The sequence below is a fragment of the Lontra canadensis genome, unplaced genomic scaffold, assembly GCF_010015895.1.
Source record: "Lontra canadensis isolate GAN:19392208 unplaced genomic scaffold, GSC_riverotter_1.0 scaffold72, whole genome shotgun sequence".
NCBI lineage: Eukaryota > Metazoa > Chordata > Mammalia > Carnivora > Mustelidae > Lontra > Lontra canadensis.
This window is the reverse complement of record NW_022631066.1, coordinates 7,457,233-7,478,683: the sequence shown is the minus strand read 5'-3', so window position 1 is coordinate 7,478,683 and position 21,451 is coordinate 7,457,233. Positions and strand designations below refer to the sequence as shown.

At 37.6% G+C, this 21,451-nt stretch overlaps 1 protein-coding gene across 1 annotated transcript in view; it reads right to left on the bottom strand.

The window, feature by feature from the left end:
* ST8SIA6 (ST8 alpha-N-acetyl-neuraminide alpha-2,8-sialyltransferase 6) overlaps positions 1–21,451 on the bottom strand; it is a 144,451-nt gene that overhangs the window by 50,389 nt on the left and 72,611 nt on the right. The window lies entirely within an intron of this gene.

The window sequence follows — 21,451 nt, the reverse complement described above, 5'->3', positions numbered from 1 at the left end:
GAGAACTATAAACCCACAAATCCAAAAAGCTCAACAAACTGAAAATACAAGAGATGTTTAGGAGAAAAAAAAAAAAAGACTAGGGATGCCTGGGTAACTCAGTCAGTTAAGCACCTGGACTCATGATTTTTGCTCAGGTCATAATCTCAGGGTGGGGAGATCAAGCCCCGAATAGAACTCCATGTTCAGTGGGGAGTCTGCTTGAGGATTTCTCTCCCTCTCCCTCTTCCTCTGTACCCCCTACTTGTGCAAGTCTGCTCTCTAAATACATACATAAATAAATATTTTAAAAAACTAATCAAGACAAACAATAATAAAATTTCTTTAAGCCAGTGATAAAGAGAAAATCTTAAAAGTAGTTAGAGAAAAGAGGGGTGCCTGGTGGCTAAGTCAGTTAAGTGTCTGATCTTAGGCTCAAGTCATGATCCCGGGATCCTGGGATCAAGCCCCACGTAGGGCTCCCTGCTAAGTAGGGAGTCCGTTTTTCCCTCTCCCTCTGCCCTCCCCACCCAGCTCATGTTCACTCTTTCTCTCTCTCTCTCTCCCAAATAAATAAATCTTCTAAAAAAAAGTAGAGAAAAGAAACATATTACATACATAGAAACAAAGCAAGATTATGTTAGACTTGTCAGAAACAATGGAAATCAGAAGATACGATTAAAATAAAGAACATCATTTAGGGGATTGTCAGCCTAGATTTCTACAGTCATCAAACCTTTCAAAAAATGAGGGTAAACAGGAACTTTTTCAGACATACAAAGGCTGAAAGGATTCATACCAGCCAACCTGCAGTAGAAGGAATGCTAACAGAGTCCTTTAGATGGAAGAAAAAGGAAACCAAAGTACATCTGGCTAGATACAAAATAATGAACACTAGAAGTGGTAAATATGTAAATATACAAAATAACTTTTCTTTTTTTTTTCTACATCTCAAATAAATAATTGACTGTTTAAAGTAAGTATAATAATAATATATTGGGGAGTTTATAGCATATGTAGAAATCAATGCCTGACAACCATAGAACAAAGGCCAGAGAGGAGAATGATATAAATCACTTTGAAAGCAGATTGTGATGACAAGAAGACATATACAGTTGACCTTTAAACAACACAGGGGTTAGTGGTCTTGACCCCCTGTGCAGTCAAAAATCTATATATAACTTTTGACTCTGAAAAAATTTAATTACCAATAGGCTACTATTGACCAGAAACTTCACCAATAACATAAATAGCCAATTAGCATATATTTTGTATGTCAACTTATATGTATGATATACTGTATTCTTACAATAAGGTAAGCTAGAGAAAAGACACAGTTATTCAGAAGTCATAAGGAAGAGAAAATACATTTACAGTACTTTAAAAAAAACCCACGTATAAGTGGACCCATGCAGTTCAAACCCATTTTGTTTAAGGCAAAACTGTACTGCTCACTTAAAGCAATTAGTAAAAACAAAGCCATAAAGAGTGAGGATGTAACCATAAAATGCTCATTCAAAAGAAGGGTGGAGCCATTTGCCACGATGTGGATGGAACTAGAGGGTATCATCCTTAGCGAAGTAAGTCAATCGGAGAAAGACAACTATCATATGATCTCCCTGATATGAGGAAGTGGAGATGCAACATGGGGGGTTAAGGGGGTAGGAGAAGAATAAATGAAACAAGATGGGATTGGGAGGGAGACAAACCATAAGTGACTCGTAGTCTCACGAAACAAACGGAGGGTTGCTGAGGGGAGGGGGGTTGGGAGAGGGGGGTGGGGTTATGGACAATTGGGGAGGGTATGTGCTGGGGTGAGTGCTGTGAAGTTTATAAACCTGGCGATTCACAGACTTGTACCCCTGGGGATAAAAATATATTATATGTTTATAAAAAATAAAAATAAAAAATAAATTAAAAAAAAAGAAGGGTAGAAAAGGAAAAGGAACAAAGAGCAGGCAAACAGAAAACAAATAACACAATGGTAGATTTAAACCCAGCCAAATGAATAATCTCATTAAGTGTAAATAATGTAAACATACAAAAGGCAGAGAATGTTACCTTGGATTTTAAATAAGCAGGAACCAATCACATATTATTTACAAAATAAGCATTTCATATGTGTAAACAGGTTAAAAGTAAAAAGGTGAGAAGAGATATACCATAGTAGAACTAATTAATACAAAGCTATACTGTCTATACTCATATCAGACTAAGTAGTTTTCTGAGCAAGAAATATTACCATGAAAAAAATAGGGTATGAGCAGGAATTGATAAGAGAAAGAAATGAATGAAATCAAAAGCTGTTTTGTTTTAAAAATAAAGTTGACAAACTTACTGTCACATTGCTCAGGTGAAAAACAGACACAAATGACCAAGATGAGAACAATGTTGGAGACTGCAACACTGCAGTCCTACAGACATAAAAGGATAATAACAACTTTATGCCAAAAATTTTGACAACTTAGACACAATGGACATACTTCTTGAAAGACACAAACTACAAAAACTTGCTCAAGAAGAAATAGAGGTCAGAATCAGAGGGAGATGTAAGTAACCACAGAAAAGTGTTCGGAGAGATGCAACATGGCTAGCTTTGATGGTGGAGTTAAAATATAGAACAGTTCTGGTTCAAGGTGGTGACACAGAAAGATCCTGAACTTAGCTTGGACACAGAGTCCACAGCTATAAATGCAACAATTTCCTCTTAAAACAAAACAAAACTAAACTAAACTAAAGCCTGGCTGAGTTACAACTACACATTGTGGGGTGCCTGGGTAGCTCAGTCTATTGGGTGTCTGGCTTCATCTCGGTGGTAATTCCAGAGGATAAAGCCCTGCATCAGGCTCCCTGCTCAGGGCGAGAGCCTGTTTCTCCCTCTTCCCCTCCCCCTGCTTGTGCTTTCTCTCCCCCAGCCCTTTCTAATAGATAGATGGAATCTTTAAACCACCACCACCAACAACAACAATTACACACTGAGCAAACAAGAGGGAAACCACATCAAAGTAAGTAGGAAAGGCTGGGGCACAATCTCACCATAAACCCCATCCCCAATGCAGTGACCCACACTAGCAGGGAACTCCAAACCCAGAGATTCTCCCTGAGGGGCAGTTTTGAAGCCCATGTGCTGCATTTCAGCTTTCAAGACATGCCCTTCACAGATGAGTCTTTAAAACATCTAACTTTGAAAAACAGTGGGGCTCCTGTCCCAAGACCCACAAGGTAGAAGCAACCGGAGAAACTGTTCTTCCAGTGCTTGTGGCCTTGACTCACCCACCCCAGGACCCAGCTCAATGGCAGCTGAGTGCCCCAGACCTAAATGGAAGGAGGCTCACTGACATATATAAAGCACTGGCCTAAGGAGGCAGGCAACTTGTCGAACACACACATCTCGAGCCTGCAGGACTATTCTCCAGGAGATTGATGGATGCCATCTTGATGTTCCCTCTGCTGTGCTCCAGAGCAGCAGTATATCCCAGAAGGAGCTTTCATACATCTGGTGCCCTGATTTCTGCAGCTATGACCTTGACTTCCCAGCTCTAGAAGCCAGGGGAACTTACAGTCCTGGTTTTATGGGTCGGTAATAACAAGGGTCAGCCAGAAAGGAGCTCCTATCCCTGTCTGGAACCCCAATAGTTGTGATTGCTGTTGGGGCGACCTTTACATGACCTAGCTCTGGTGACCAGTGGGTTCACTCACAGATCCCACAGGTCTCTAACCAACAGAAAAAAAATTTTAAGCAGTGTCTATCCTCAGGACACAACAAGAGCCAACAGGCCCAGGAGCCTGGACATTAGTGAGGGAGACCTAATAGCTAATCATTGTAACTGTGGCCTGAGAGGCAGGCTTCTAACTGAACATGTACCTGGGGGCTGACAGTAATCCTTTCCAGAGTCCTTGAGGGCAGGGTGCTGTCCTCATACTCATACTTCGCAGTGCTCCAGAGTGCCAGCATCTTTGGGAGGGGAACTTTCCATGTCTGGTACCGTGGTTCATAATGCCAGTACCCCCGGCATTTATGGTTGCCATCCAGGTGATACCTCTTGATTCTCTGGCTCTGGTGACTGCAGGGGCTTGCTTTTCTGGGTCTCATGGGACTGTGGCAACCAGTCAGACAGTTCTTGCCAGGCTACCACCTGCAGGACACTGACCAGTGAACTGAAGCCTTTCTGTGAAGGAGGGCTCTTTGCTTGTCCTGGAGCTACAGGCTGAGGGGCAGGCTTCAGACTTGGCACATACTTATGGCCTATGGAGATGGCTTTCATAGAATGTAGGCTGTGGACATCATCTTGGCGCTCTCTCTGTGTTTTGCCCTAGCTTGACTGTGTCATCCAGAAAAGAGGTCTACATTCCTCTGGGGCTTTGATTTTTGCTACTGCCATACCTAGGAAACCTCCAGATCACCTGATTCTGGTGGCTTAGGCTTACAGTACCACAGAACCTTATACATTGGTATACTTTAAAAAGTTGATGTCTGAGGTTCTGGCTTCCAGTGAGAACCTAGGCACTGAGATCCTCCCCTTTGGGATGCTGACAAGTACTGGCACATACTTAACTGCTAGAGGTTATGAAAACTATAATAGTCTGCTTGGAAAAGCACAAAGGTTTGAGATACAACCAAGAGCTGGGGCAGGGCTGAGTCACAAGGTTCATATCCTACACTGTCAACTCCTTTTAGACTGGGCGAGGGGGTTGTTTCATCTACTTTATGGAAACCATGCTGCTCAAGCAAAACTAAGAAACAGAAGAATATGTTCCACATGAAAGAAAAACAAAATCTAAAAAAAAAAAAACAACTTAAAAAAAATGGAGATAAGTAACTTACCTGTTAAAGAGTTGAAAGTAATGGTCATAAAGATGCTCAAAGAACTGGGGAGAAGAATGGATAGGCATAGGAAAAACTTCAAAAATAGAGAAAATATAAGAAAGTACTAAATGGAAGTCACAGGGCTGTAGAATACAATAACTGGAGTGAAAAATATACTAGAGGGGTTCCACAACAGTCTAGAAGAAGCAGAAGAAAGGACCATTCAACTCAGAGACAAGGCAGTGGAATTCACCCAATCAGAGCAGCAAAAAGAATAAAGGATTAAAAAAAAAGGGGAACATAGCTTAAGGGAACAATGAAACAATATTACATGGACTTCTGTTCATATCATTTGGCTCCCAGAAGAAAAAGAGAGAAAGGGGCAGAAATCTTTAAAAAAAAAAAAATATTTTATTTATTTATTTGACACAGAGCGAGAGATCACAAGTAGGCAGAGAGGAAGGCAGAGCAGGAGGGGGAAGCAGGCTTCCTGCTGAGCAAAGAGACCAATGTGGGGCTCAATCCCAGGACCCTGAGGTCATCAGCTGAGCTGAAGGCAGAGGCTTAACCCACTGAGCCACCCAGGCACCTCAATGGGCAGAAATCTTATTTAAAAAAAAAAGTAATAATAATGGCTAAAAACTTCCCTAACCCAGAGAATGAAACAAATATACAGATCCAAAATGCCTGGAGACTTCCAAAAAAGAGGAACCTAATGAAATCCATATCAAGACATATTATAGTTAAAGTGTCAAAAGTTATAGACAAGGAAAGAATATCAAAAGAAGCAATAAAAGAACACTTTTTACGTACACAGAAAGGCTTCAGTTCACTGGTCAGTGTCCTGCAGGTGGTAGCCTAGCAAGAACTGTCTGACTGGTTGCCACAGTCCCATGAGACCCAGAAAAGCAAGCCCCTGCAGTCACCAGAGCCAGAGAATCAAGAGGTATCACCTGGATGGCAACCATAAATGCCGGGGGTACTGGCATTATGAACCACGGTACCAGACATGGAAAGCAGAATTTTTATCAGAAACTGCAGACCAGAAGGAAGTGGAATGATACATTCAAAGCACCAAAAGAAAAAGAACTTCCAACCAAGAATGTTCTACCCAGCAAAGTTATCATTCAAACTTGAAAAAGAGATAGAGTTTTACAGAAACACAAAAGTTAAAGAAGTTCATCACCATTAGATCAGTGTTAAAAGAAGTGTTAAAGGGACTAAAAACTGAAACAAGGAGCATGAATTAGTAATGAAAACAAATGAATAATAAATCTCACTGGAAAGGTAAATATATAGTCAAGGTAGTAGATTAATCACTTATGAGCTAGTATGAAGGTTCAAAGAGAAAAAAATAAGATTACCTAAATATATAAATATACATATAAATAAATATATAAATATAAATATATAAAGCAAATATTAACACACCTAATGGGAGACATAAACAGTAATACAGTAATAGCAGGGGACTTTAATAATGATAGATCATCCAGATGGAAAATCATTAAGGAAACATTAGCATTAAATGACACATTAGACCAGATGGTCTTAACAGAAATTTACAGAATATTCCATCCCAAAGAAGTAGAATATGCATTTTTCTCAAGTACAAATAGAACATTTTTCCAAGACAGATAATGTTAGGCAAAAAAAACAAGTCTTAATAAATTTGATTTCTTCTTTGATCCACTGGTTGTTCAGTAGCATACTGATTAATATTCACATATCTGTGAATTTTCCAGGTTTCTTCATGCAATCACAATCAAGTTTTATACCATTGTGGTCAGAAAAGATGCTTGATATGATCATTTGTTCTAAATTGTTAAACCACTCCACCAAGGTGGGAGTATTTACACAACAGGCATTGGCAAATGTGACAAATTAGGGCTTCCTCTTCCCTGATCAAGTTGTTAAAAATGAATGAGTGCACCACTGCTCCTACACCTCACCCCAATTGGGCAGCTTGTTGACCTGGCTCAAAATTTTGCACTCCTTCTCCCACCCCCCACTGCCACCCAGGTTTGAGCTTTATGGAGGCCTGTCAAGAAGGCCAAGTGAGACTTGGCTGCCACACGTAACTCTTCAAGCAAGACTCACCCACAGTGGTCCCAAGCCTCAGGGAAACAGAACTATCACATTCAGTCCAAACAGCAAATCCTACCTTGGAAATTAAAGGTGATTTTATCTCCACCAAGATTTTGAGCAAATGCTTAAGGAAAAAAAAATTACACTACACTTTTACTTTGACTTCCTTGAGAAACAGAGTTTGTATCAATTTGAAATCATTCTTTCCTTTCTACCAAGCTTAAGCTAGAACATTAAAATTACCATCCATTGCCAATTAGAATAAAGGTGCATTATAAAATATGTATTATCTTTAAAACATTTTTGTTTTAGTGGCATACATCTCCCAACAAATTGTAGCTGGCTCTAATTTAATTTGATATTGAAAGATGTTACTCATACTGTATCTAATTTTACTAGTAAGTTAGCTGCATAGAAAATCTTCTGACTTTATAGTCACTGATATTTAAAACTAAGTCAACACATTATAGCAGACCTACCTATCACAAAGGAAGAAAGTTTCCTGGCCATTTTATAATCAGAAGATAGTCCTCAAGCTATTTCCTTCCCAAGGTTGCTGTGTTCAGGGAATCTTTTGCATGTTGACTCTAGAAATGAAGGATTATACTCTAACATTAAAAAGGGAAGACCAAAGAATAAGGGATATCAAAAGAAGCATTTTTTTTCTATATACTTGTCCTTTCCTACTGAAAAATAAATCACCAATCAGCTTTTTTTAGAGAATTAAAATTACCCTCATGATTTGTCAAATGGGAGCAGGACTGGAGTGGAAAACCATATGAGAAGGTAAAATTGCATGCATGCCACAAATGTAGGCTAGTTTACAGGAGAAATATGTCTCTATAAACATTTCTTGTTAAGTAGAATGCTCTAAATCACATCATACTTTCTGCAAATTTATATTTATAGTTAGTTTTCAGTTACAAAGGATAGCCCACATCCCACAACCTTGAAAGATATCTCTTCCTATGATATTACCCCATTTTTATGGATGGCATAACTAAAAGTTCTGAGAAGATGAACAGCTTGCTCAATATTGTATTGTAAGTGGATGAGCTAAGAATTAAACACATGATTTTTGATTCACAGTCTGGCTCTGTTTCCAATGTATCACGCTGCATCTCATCTATTTTCATAATGAAACTGAAATTAATCCCATCAGAAACGTTTTCTAGTCCCAGGACATACAATAAATCATACTAAATAATGCAGCAAGTTATTTTCAAAATAATAAATAATGTCTATTTAAATCATTATCAATAATACTCAAAATAAAATACAAATTATAAGTAACATTTGAAATGACACTAAGTAAATATATTAAAATTGAAAATATTATTCTAGAAACTTCTCTTTGGAGATAAAGACCCATATGCTATGATTAGTTTTATCTCAATTAAGATATAAATATGGCTTTTAAAAGCCCTATATAACTTCCAGTTAATTCATGTAATCTTTAAATACTTATGGGGTACTTATTAGATGCCTAGAAATTACCTTGAAGATATTAATCTATTAGTTCCATTTAAGCTGCCGAGATACTAATTTAGTTTCCTATAATATCACTTCATGGTGAAAGCCAAGCTTTAAGTCTACAGAAATGCATGGAGAAACCCCAGTAATATTAAGTCAGTAGGTTTCTTTCTCTTTTTTTTTAAATTTATTTATTTTAGAGAAAGAGTACACATGCAAGTAGAGGTAGGGACAGAGGGAGAGAGAGAATTGCAAGCAGACCCCCTGGGGAGCATGGAGCCCAACACAGGGCTTGATCTCATGACCCTGAAATCATGACCTGAGTTGAAAACAAGAGTCACTTAACCAACTAAGCCACCCAGGTGCCCCTAAGTCAGTAGGTTTTTAAGTGGTATTCCTGACTAGACCAGTTTTTTATAGCTAGTTTCTACCAAACCCTTGAAGAGCTCAGGTCTGCAAGAAACCAAATGCTGCAAATAAGTATAATGCTCTAAGATTTTCAGTTAATACAGCTGATCATTTTTTTTTTCTTTTCAGTGTAACAGTATTCATTGTTTTTGCACCACACCCAGTGCTCCATGCAATCCGTGCCCTCTCTAATACCCACCACCTGGTTCCCCCAACCTCCCACACCCGGCCCCTTCAAAACCCTCAGATTGTTTTTCAGAGTCCATAGTCTCTAATGGTTCACCTCCCCTTCCAATTTCCCTCAACTCCCTTCTCCTCTCCATCTCCCCTTGTCCTCCATGCTATTTGTTATGCTCCACAAATAAGTGAAAACATATGATAATTGACTCTCTCTGCTTGACTTATTTCACTCAGCATAATCTCTTCCAGTCCCGTCCATGTTGCTACAAAAGTTGGGTATTCATCCTTTCTGATGGAGGCATAATACTCCATAGTGTATATGGACCACATCTTCCTTATCCATTCGTCCGTTGAAGGGCATCTTGGTTCTTTCCACAGTTTGGCGACCGTGGCCATTGCTGCTATAAACATTGGAGTACAAATGGCCCTTCTTTTCACTACATCTGTATCTTTGGAGTAAATACCCAGTAGTGCAATTGCAGGGTCATAGGGACGGGGCAAAACTTCTTAAAGAAATGGTTGATGAATGTATGACAGCTAACAAAAAGAAGGATATAGAAGGTATATTCAGTTGGACTATGAATAGTACAGACATACTGTACTGACATATCATCCTCTAAAGGTAGAAGAATTCAATTTATATTGTGTTCAACTCTATGTGATAGTAGCTTCTATTTAGAATGCTATGGCTATTGTCAACTGGCATAGGAGGAAGGGATCTTAAACTTTTATTCTTCCCATACATTCCATACACACACAAGTTAAATATTCTAAAAAGACTCAGGAATTAATTCCTAAAAATGCCAACATTCTTCCTCATGGCCCCAGTGAAATCTCTAAACTGCCATATGTGAAAAAGTCAGATATTGATTTTTTTAGAAAAGAACACTTTCTCTGCCCTAGGCAATTAACTTTTGGAGTTTTGATATTCATTACAGTGTAAGACACAGGCTAGAAAAGTCTGCAACAGTGACTGATGTTAGACAACCAAGACGGAATGGGGTGTCTCTTTACAAAGGGGTGGGGCATGGCATAGGAAAAGGGACATAGGTTGGTGAAGCCCACTCTAAGGCCAGCAACCAGGGTGGAGTAGGAAAGCTGTCACTGCCCCAAGTTTATAGGCTGCCCAGAAGAGCTGTAGTTCAAGGTACAGAAGAGGGTCACTGGACAGGAGTGATGGCTTTCAATAGAGGAGGCGTCATCCCTAAAGCAAGTCCACAGAGAGCATCTAGGGGGGTAAATATTCCAACTCTCTCTCCTCCCACTTTCCTGCCTATGATTTCCATAGACTGACCCTAATCAGAAGCCAAAGGTTATGAGAGTTTAACTAATGCAACCTTGTGGAACATGCAGCAAGAAAAAGAAAAAAAAAAAAAGAGTAGCGAGTAGATATGGAAGGTTAAAAAGGAATTTTATAGCACAAACAAAAATTCATTCATGATGCTATTTTCAGAATTATTTTGGGGTAAGTGAATTTACTTTGCTGCTTTAGTTGGATATAATGCCCAAATCAAGTAGTATCTCAGAGCAAAACAAAAACCATAGTTTTCAGTACCTCCTTCATGAACATCTGCTACATGCAAACACATCACCAGAATAGAAAGAATGAATACACAAACAAGGAAGCTGCTTTTTTTTTTTTAAGATTTTCCTATTTCCTCTCAAAACACAATCCCACAAGACTTCTGAAGATGAAAAAAAATATATATGATGATCTACTTTCCAAGTTCATAGAAAGAAATCTCCAGACATATATGAGAATTGCCAAAGATGAAAATAACAATTTAGTGATTTTTACACTATCAATTTTTAGAACTAGGACTCCATATACTGCAAGGAATCTAAGAGAACCAATAAAGTCAGTGTCTCCATTTCTTGAAGAGTTCCATCCTATAGTTTGAGTGAGTCACAACAGTGAAGGAGCTAGCATGAGTAGTATACCTGGTAAGAGTTTTAAGCCATATATTGACTATTAACATTTTGCCTTTAAATTCTTCTGACTGATATAAGCAGCCACCCTGTATCTAGTATATAAGTCTATAGCACTTCTTTTATTTTCATATATGTACTCAGTAAATACCTACTGGGAATCTACTATCTGTGAGGTACTGTTCTGGGGACCAATAATACAACAGTGAACAAAATAAGACAGCTTTTAAAAAAAATCTATATTCTCAGGAAATTTATATTGTAATAGGGGATGACAGATGATAAACCAAATGTATGAGCTGCATTATGTTCCCCCAAATCCGTATGTTGAAACCCTAACACCCAGTACCTTAGAATTGGATTGTATTTGGAGATAAAGCCTTTACCTGGGGGATTAAATTAAAACGAAGTCATTAGGGTGGCCCTAATCCAAACTGACTAGTGTTCTCATCAGAAAAGGAAACTTGTATCTACAGAAACACCAGAAGTGTGGCATGCATAACAAAAAGACCACATGAGGACACAGCAAGAAGGTAGTTGTATGTTAGCCAGGGAGAGAAGCCTCAGGAAAAAACCAAACCTGCTGACATCTTGATCTTGGACTTCTAGCCTCCAGAACTGTGCAAAAATTCATTTATACTGTAAATTGAAGCCCCAGTGTACAGCATTTGTTACAGCAGCTCTACCAAACTAAAACACCAAATAATACGTAAATTAACGGCATGTTGAAGAACTAGGTACTCAGTACCATGAAGAAAAATACCACATGAAAGGAGGGAAAGTGTGTGAAATAGGGTTGCAATTTAGGTTGGGTGGTCAGGGAAGACCTCCCTGGGAGGTAAGAGTTAGGCAAAGACTTCAAGAAGTGATAAGGGAAACCATGCACATACAGGGGTGTGGAAATGTGAAGAACATTCTAGGCAAAGAGAATGACAAGTGCCAAGGCCTGAGGAGGAGGCAGACATGGTATGTTTGAGGAACAAGATGGACAGGGTGGCTGGAAATCACCCATGAGTCATGCACCCACTCATGGCTGGCAAGAGATGTGGTCAGAAAGATAACAAGAAATCTGAGGGTAGAGCGCTTGCTATTCAAAGTATGGAACTCTGGCTAGCAGGACTGGCCTTACATGGTTTAGACTGTTAGAAATGCAGAATCTCAGGCCCTGTCCCAGACCTACAGAATCAGAATATGTATTAAAATAAAATCCACAAGTGATTTGTAGGCACACTGAAGTTTTTTTTTTTTTTTAATTTAATTTTTTTTAAATTTTCAGCATAACAGTATTCCTTGTTTCTGCACCACACCAAGTGCTCCATGCAATCCGTGCCCTCTCTAATACCCACAACCTGGTTCCCCCAACCTCCCACCCCCCCACACTGAAGTTTTTAACATATTTATGGAGATACACAGTTGACCTCTGAACAACACAGGTTTGAATTGTGCAGGTCCACCTACACTGGGCATTTTTTAAAATACAGAACAATACTGTAGGTGGATTTTCACTTTCTTATGATTTTTCTTGACTTTTTCTTTTTCCTAGCTTACTATATTGTAAGAATACATAAGATGACATATAATATATGTGTTAACCAACTGTTTATGCTACTAGTAAGGCTTCTGGTCAATAGTAGTCTATTAGTAGCTAAGTTTTGGGGAGTCAAAAGTTATCCATGGATTTTCAACTGCACCAGGAGAGGGATCAGTGCTCCTAATTCCATGTTGTTCAAGGGTCGACTACAATTCATATACCATATAATTCACCCACTTAATGGGTACAGACCATTGGCTTTTGAAGAGTATTCACAGATATGTATAACTATCACTATAGTCAATTTTAGAACATATTATCACCTCAAAAATGAAATTTAGTATGCTCTGGTTATCACCCCTTGTACCTCATCAATTTTGATATACTGTGTCTTTATTTTCATTCATCTTGAAGTATTTTCTGATTTTGCTTTATATTACTTTGTAGGCTCACTGCATAGTAGGAGAATTTTCTAATTTCTACATATTTATGAGTTTCTCATATTCTTCCCAAATATTGATTTCAAATTTCATTACAATGTAGTCAGATAACATACCTTGTATTAATTTTACCCTTTTAATTTTATTTGAGATTTGTTTTATAGCCTAGAATACGATTTAACCTGGAGAATATTTTGTGTTGAGAAGAATGTACATTCTGTTGTTGTTGGGTGGTCTATTCAATAGAAGTCTGTCAGTTCTCATTGATGTATAGTGTCATTCAAGTCTTCAATTTCCTTGCTGATATTCTGTCTTGTTCTAGTCACTATTAAAAATCGGGTACTAAAGTCTGCAATTATTATTGAATTGATTATTTCTCCCTTTATTTCTGTCAGTTTTTGCTCTCTGTATTTTGGTGCTCTGTTACTAAGTTTATAATTATTGAATCTTCCTGTTGAGTGAAACTTTTCAGGATTATAGAGTCTTCTTTATTTCAATTAATATTTTTTCTTTTAATAGTTTATTTTGGGGGCACCTGGGTGGCTCAGTCATTAGGGGTATGTCTTCAGCTCAGGTCATGATCCCGGGCTCCTGGGATTAAGCACCACATTAGACTCCCTGCTCAGTGGGAAGCCTGATTCTCCCTCTCCCACTCCCCTTGCTTGTGGTCCCTCTCTTGCTGTCTATCTCTGTGTCAAATAAATAAAATCTTTTAAAAAAGTTTATTTGTCTGATATCATTTTAGTCACTCTAGCTTTCTTTTGGCTGTTCTTTGCATGTTATATATTTCTCTACCCTTTTACTTTCAACCTATTTATAAATTTGAACCCAAAGTGTATCTTCTATATGGTTCAATCCTGTTTTTTAATCTGGTCTGATAAAGCTTGCCTTTTGATTACATGATTTAACTCACTCATATTTAATGTTATTGTTGATATAGTTAGACTTACTGCTGCCATTTAACTCTTTGTTTTTATGTTTCATGTAGTTTTGGTTCCTCTACTTCTTGTTTATAGCATTCTTCTGCTTTAAGTGAATATTTTGTAATGTTTTAATAAGTTTTAACTTTGTCTTTTGGTGGTTGTTCTAGGGCTTACCATATACATCTTACCTTGTCAGAATCAGCTTCTGATTTATATCAACTTAACTGCACTGATATATAAAATATTACTTATAGTTTACAGCTCTATTCACTTTCCCCACCTTTTGTGGAAATTTTGATATATAATATTACATCTATTCATGTTATAAACCCACTTGCACATTGTTATATTTATTACTTTACTCTCTATAATCATTTCTTTGGCCCAATAACAGCTTAGCTCTCTCTGACCTTCTTTGTGCTGTTACTGGCAAATATAATTCATGTCTATGGAGAAGTTCTTTTAAGGGTCTTGGAGGCTACTGTAATAATTTTTCCTTTAATTATGAGTGAAATAGGAAGACACTGGAATACAGAAGTGACTTGGTCTGACTTACATTTTTAAAATTTATTTTATATTATTTTTAAAGGATTTTATTTATTTGACAGAGAAAGACATAGCAGGAGAAGGACCAGAAGCAGGGGGAGTGGGAGAGGGAGAAGCAGGCTTCCTACCATGCAGGGAGCCCGATGTGGGACTCAATCCCAGGACCTTGGGATCATGACCTGAGCCGACAGCAGATGCTTAACAACTGAGCCACGCAGGCACTCCCTGACTTACATTTTTAAAAAGGTTTCTTCTCTATACTTTGTTGAAAATAGCCTCTTAGAGCATGGGAGACCAATTAAGAGATGTTTGCCACAATCCAGGAGTGGAATAAAGACGGCTTGGACCAGGGCGGAGTTTCTAGAATTAGTAAGAAATGATCGGCTTCTATAAGTGATTTGAAGGTAGCCAATGAGATTTAATGTTGGATAATGAGATGGATAAAAAGAGAGGACTCAAGAATAACTCTGAGCATTTAGGCCTAAACACTGGAAGAATAGATTTGGCACTAACCAAAGCTGGGAAAAATGCTGGAGTACAAAGCATTTCTCTTTAAGAGAAAGTCCAAGAGATCCTGCAAGATGTCTAGGGTTGGAGATAACTTACAGACCCAGGGAAATGTTGACTGGGCAAAGGAACATTCAAAACTGGGAAGAGGTTCAGGCAGAACCTGGAACTCATCAGTATGATGAATTGGGTGAACTTGGAAATCATCAGTATGTACATGGCATTTAAATCCAAGAAACTAAATGTGGCCTTTGAGGATTGAGCATGAAGAGAAATGAGGCTTAAGGACTGAGTTCTTAGCTACTCCAGTGTCAGAAGTGAGAGGAGATGAGGACTTTGCAAAGAAGAATGAGAAGCCAGTGTATTCTGACTTTCTTAATATACTAGGAGCTACTATTATCATCATGTTTCTTGTGCAAGAGTTCTCAACCACACATCTTTTGAAACTTTCACCTCTATGTTGAGAATAACTGGCACTGTACCTGTCCCAGCATTGACTGCAAAAAACCTGTTGTGTGTTTCTGAAACTGAAATTTAATGTGATTAGAACATAAAAACACCCAAAGGTTTCAGATATTAATTCTGAATTATGCCAATAATTAGCCATTAGCCATGCTCTTACCAAGAGAAGCCAGACTGATCCCAAACTTGCAATTAGGGTACCTGCTGTGCAAGACAACGCCACATTAACACTATTTACATTTCAGAAGCTTAAGTAAAGTAAGTATCAAAAGGTGAAGAATATGTATAGTACTTTCAAGATGGATTGCTTTTGAGGAGCTGCTCGTTATAAAGTCAAATGTTTTCTATTACAAAGTCTTACATTTGTGACTGTTAATCCTGCTCTCATTAAGAGTTGTACCATAGAGTACTAAAAACAAAATAGTCAAAATTTCATCCAAATCCTAGTTCTGCCATTTGTAATTGTCTGATGTGCTCTAAGCCCTTTAAACCCTCTGGGCTCATTTTTTCACTGGTGTAATTAGCATAATGAAACCTACTCTGAAAAAATACTGCAAGGACTATGAATGCATTTAAATTACCTTACATATAGAAAGCTCACAAAAGTCACAGTTGTTATATTACAACTATTTAATAACTTTGGTGATAACGACAGTCATTATGATAAAATATAATAATGCAAAGTATTATGAATTGAATAGTACATAAGTTATCTATGGACACACAATAAGTTACTCCAAAACTTATTGACTTAAAAAGATAATCCACATTCATTATTAAACAGCTTCTGAAGGTCAGGAATTCATCAGCAGCTTAGCTGAGTGGTTTTGGCCCAGCAGTCCTCATTAAACTGCAAAGTCAAGAGGTTGGTCAGGACTGAAGGATCTGCTTCTAAGAGGGTGCACCTCACATGACTGACAAGCTGGTGCTAGCTGTTGGCAGACCTTAGTTCCTTGCCACGTGGACCTCTCCATATCCTCATGGTGCGAAAGCTGGCTTCCTCCACAGCAAATAATCTTAGACAGTAAAGCAAAACTATCAATTTCTTTTATGACCTGTCCTTGAAAGTCAGACTTTGTTAATTCTGCTGTATTGCTACACTGTTAACTGGTTACAAAAGGCAGCCCCTTTCAGTGAGGTAGAGGAAAGTGTGTGGATACCAATGAGAGAATCATTGGGCACCATTTTGAGAGTTTGGCTGCTGTAAATAGTAAATAAACTATGCTTTTAACATTAAATGCTATACTTTTGAAAATATTGGACAAAAGTAACAGATTTGTTTTCTTTCTCTGACCACTTCTAAAATTAGAAATAATCTCAATTAGTTCTTGATGTCCTTAAATAAGTTTGATTATTTTTATCATCATTGTCTATTAAGGGTTCCTTTCAAATGACTAGTTATTTGAACAAGGATAATGAAGCCTTCTGATATGAATACGTAATCAACATTATAGCGTAACTAGAAAGTCAATACTTTAATTTTCCTCTGAGGGCAAATTCAGCTCTTTGTTTCCACTGATAAATACTTAAAATAAAACAACACACTATTTCAATCTTCAGTATGGCAAAAAAAAAGATTTACTAAGCAACTCTTACCAAATATTAAGGAATTCAGATTAGAATTATGTTAATTATTTTCCAGCATCAATGACACCCCCCCCACACACACATACACAATCTTTCATTTTCCCACCTTTTCATTAACTGGTTGCCTAACATTAAACAAGTCATTGTCCCACTGCTTTATCTTTAAAGTGAGGCAACAGATTTTGTAGAGAAATAAGAGCCATACGTGTTTTTGGTAAGAACAGAAAAAAGTATATGGATCTGAAGAATTTGAGACTATTCCTTCAATTTCTTAAACTGTATGATTGTGATTTCATTCTTTCTTTTTTTTTTTTAAAGATTTATTTATTTCTTTATTTCTTTATTTGACAGACAAGTAGGCAGAGAGGCAGGCAGAGAGAGAAGGGGAAGCAGGCTCCCTGCTAAGTAGAGAGCCCGATGCGGGGCTCAATTCCAGGACCCTGGGATCATGACCTGAGCCGAAGGCAGAGGCTTTAACCCACTGAGACACCCAGGTGCCCCAGAATGTGATTTCTTATATACTCTCTGGTATATATAGTTAAATCATCTTTTAATAGATCTGGCATAATTGTTTGGCATAAACACAAAAGAAGTTTCACAGCCTTCTTTCATAGTCTTGATATTATCTCATCTGCCCCAATTTAAAATCTTCTATCAACAAATATAGCCCTGCTTTAGTTACCAAGAGAAATTTCCTAAGATATTAAGAATGTACCATGTTGTTACAAATGGCTGTTTTGTGTTAACTTTTTCATTTTGATTGTCATACCAATGACAGAAAAAAGTGCTAGATTTTGGAGCCCTTAAATCTGATCTAAAAAGGCAAGTTAAAGGGTCAGAGGTAAAAAGACAAACAAAAGTGTGGGTATCATTTTAAGAAGCAATGAAAGCACCACAGATTTAAAGCTAAGTAGAAACTAGTCATACATCACCCTATGCCAAGAAAATCTTGCACATGACCAGAGATCATTTTTCCTGATAGACAACTTGAAACTTAGGAATACTTGCTTGGTTAGCAAGCTGTCAAGTGATATGCTCACATTCAGGTTTTTTGAGTTTTGATCTACCATAATTTATACCTTTTCCTTTCAAACTGGGATTCAGGTCATGTTGTACTCTCCAAGGTAATAAATAGTGAAGAACATTCTGGGCCAATCTTCAACTCACTTTGCTGTTCACTCTGCAAAACAGATTTTCTAACTAGCATCTTTATGGTGCCCTATTGAGATACCTTTCAGAAAATTCTATTGTTGTCAGTTATTTCAAATGGTATTACATGATATAGCTCATCAAACATACCCACTCACCAAGTAGTGTAGGGTTTAAGCCACGCTTAGCCCATACAAAGAAGTGTTGTTCCAGATATTAATACAGAGAATTTGAATCTTAGCCCCCCTTTCTGAATGCAAGTGAATATTTCACGCCTCAGTGATGGTACAATAAGTTGCAGTGCAATGGCTTACATTCAGTTCCTGAAAAGGTCTCTAAATCTCTTTCAGTAGAGACACTATATAAACTATTCAAGTGTTCAAAAAATGTAAGAGACTGCTGTTGTTTAAAAAAAATGTTTTCTTCTACCTTTAAGAAACACCTTAGAGGCCAAGAGTCAATAGAATGATGAGAATAAGGGAGCCATTTAATAGGTATGTGGCAGAAACATCTGGTTGACCACCACTGACTGGTATTTCCTTTCTACAGTTTATAATTGGTGCTGCAAGCAGTTTCCCAGCCAGGTACTACAGACCTTGATGCCTACCATGTGCCACCTCCACTCACTGGTCAAAATGAGTTGCATGACTCCAAAATTGGAGGTGGGCCCAATTCCAGCCAATAAGACGTGACTCAAAGTAACATCTGTTCCTTCCAAGCCATGGGTGCTTCCTCCATAGCACCTTCCTCAACAGCAAGCCTGGGATCATCTACTGAAGATGGCTACATCATAAGATGGAAGGAGCCAGAATCCCTGAGTCAATACGCAAAGGAAAGTTGCCTGATTAAGGAGTATCTGCATTAAACACCGTATAAAAGAGAATAAAATTTTATGTTGCAGTGTTGCCTTCTGGGAGGTTTTGTTAGAACAGTTCATCTCCCCTAACTAAATGTAGAAAATATAAATGCACATTTTCTTGAGGTCCAAGATCATCTGACATAATGGAAGAGAAGCACAGGGGAAAAAAACGGGTACAACAACAGACTCAGAAACATTTGAGAGGGAGAAAAATGAGTTCATTTCCTGGGTCAGCTGCTCTCAAGTTTCTGCTCTTAGAAAAATCAGTTCATTTGTCTGAAGCAATGTAAACTAAGACAGAAAGCTTGGGTATTCATAAAAATCACTTTTGCTAAAAGCACAAGCAGAAAACATTACATATAATCTTGCTATTCTGAAAAACAGCAAACTAGCACTGATAAGATATCTACATAGCATTTTTAGTACAGTATAATATTTTACCTGGGAAATAACCTGAGGAGAAGGATTGAGCTGAAGAAACACAGAAAGGGTAAAGGATGAGGTAAGGAAAAATGGAGAAAACCAGAGATTCAAATCAAGAGAAAGAGAAAAATGACTACTGGTTTCAAAAGGAGTTAAAGTTTATGGATCTATGGCTATTCTTTTCAGAGCTATAAATTGAAGGTGGTACACAAAATGCTTTGAAGACCTAAGAAATATATTCATTCATTTATTCACCAAATATTCACTGACCAATTACTATGTGTGGAGAAGACTATGATAGGCACTAGAGACAAAACTGTAAACAAGCTCTCTGGAGCTCAAGTCTTTTTTTTTTTTTTTAATTGAGGTATAACTGACATACAGTATGATGTCAGTTGCAGGTATACAACATAGAGACTCAACACTTGTACACACTGATAAATGATCACTACAATAAGTCTAGATACCATCTATCACCAAAGTTAATATAATGTTATTTGTTGGTATTCCCCATACCATACACTATACCCTGTGTCTTATTTATTTTATAACCAGAACATTGTACTTCTTGACTCCTTCAACCATTTCAACCACTTCCCTAAACCCCCTCCCCTCTGACAACCGCCAATCTGTTCTCTGGGTTTCTTCTGTTTTGTTCTTCATGTATAAGTGAAATCATGTGGTATTTGTTTTCGTCTGACTTATTTTAGAGCATAATGCCCTCAAGGTCCATCCATGTTTTTGCAAATGGCAACATTTCATTTCCTATTATGGCTGTGTAGTATCCTGTGTGTGTGTGTGTGTGTGTGTGTGTGTGTGTGTAAATAATGCTGTAAGGTATATACAGGAGCATCCATCTTTTAGAATTAGTGTTTTCATTTTCTTCAATACATACCCAATAGCATAATTGCTGGATCATATAGTGGTTCTATTTTCCATTTTTTATGGAATCTCCATACTGTGTTCCATAGTGGCTGGACCAATACACATTTCCATCAACAGTACACAAGTGTTCCCTTTTCTACCTATCCTGGCCAATGCTTCTTTCTTGTCCTTTTGATAAGAGTCATTCTGACAAGTATAAGGCAATATCTCCTTGTGGCCTTGATTTGCATTTTTCTAATTAGTGATGTTAAGCATCTTTTCTTGTAACTATTAGCCATATATACATCTCTTTTTTGAAAAATGTCTATTAAATCCTCTGCCCATTTTTAAATTGGATTTTTTATTGAGCTATATGAGTTCTTTATCTGCTTTGGATATTAACCCTTATTAGATATGTGATTTGCAAATATCTTCTCCTGTTCAACAGGTTGCCTCTTTATTTTGATGAGGATTTCCTTTGCTATACAGAAGCTTAATGTCATCCCATTTGTTTATTTTTGCTTTTGTTTTCCTTGCTTTTAAAGTCACATCCAAAAAACATGGCAAAGACTAATTTCAAAGGGCTTACCACTTGCTTTCCTGTAGGAGGTTTTGGTTTCAGGTCTTACATTCAATACTTCAATCCACTTGAGCTCATTTTTTGAGCTTCAATCCACTTGAGCTCATAAGATGGTATCCAACTTCATTCTGGCATGTAAACTGTCCGGTTTTCTCAACACCAGTTGCTGGAGAGAGTCCTTTCCCCGTTGTATATTGCTGCCGCCTTTGTGGAAATTGACTACATACACATGGATTTATTTCTGGGCTCACTATTCTATTCCATTGATCTATATGTCTGTTTTTACACCAAAACCATAATGTTTTAATTACTAAATCTCTGTAGTATAGTTTGAAATCAGGGATCATGGTACCTCTGGCCTAGCTATTCTTTCCCTGGATTGTGTTGGCTATTTGTGGTCTTTTGTACTTCCATATAAATTCTAGCATTACATGCCATAGGAACTTTGATAAAGATTATGGTGAATCCATACATTGCTTTGGGCAGTACAGACATTTTAAATATTAACTCTTTCAATCTTGGGACACAAAATATCTTTCCACTTATTTGTGTCTTCTTCAATTTCTTCCACCAATGACCTATAGTTTTCAGAGTGTAGGTCTTTTACCTCCATAGTTAAATTTATTCCTATGTATCACTCTTTTTAGTGCAATTGTCAATGGGACTGTCTTTTTGGTATCTCTGATTGTTCATTATTAATGTATAAATATGCAAGA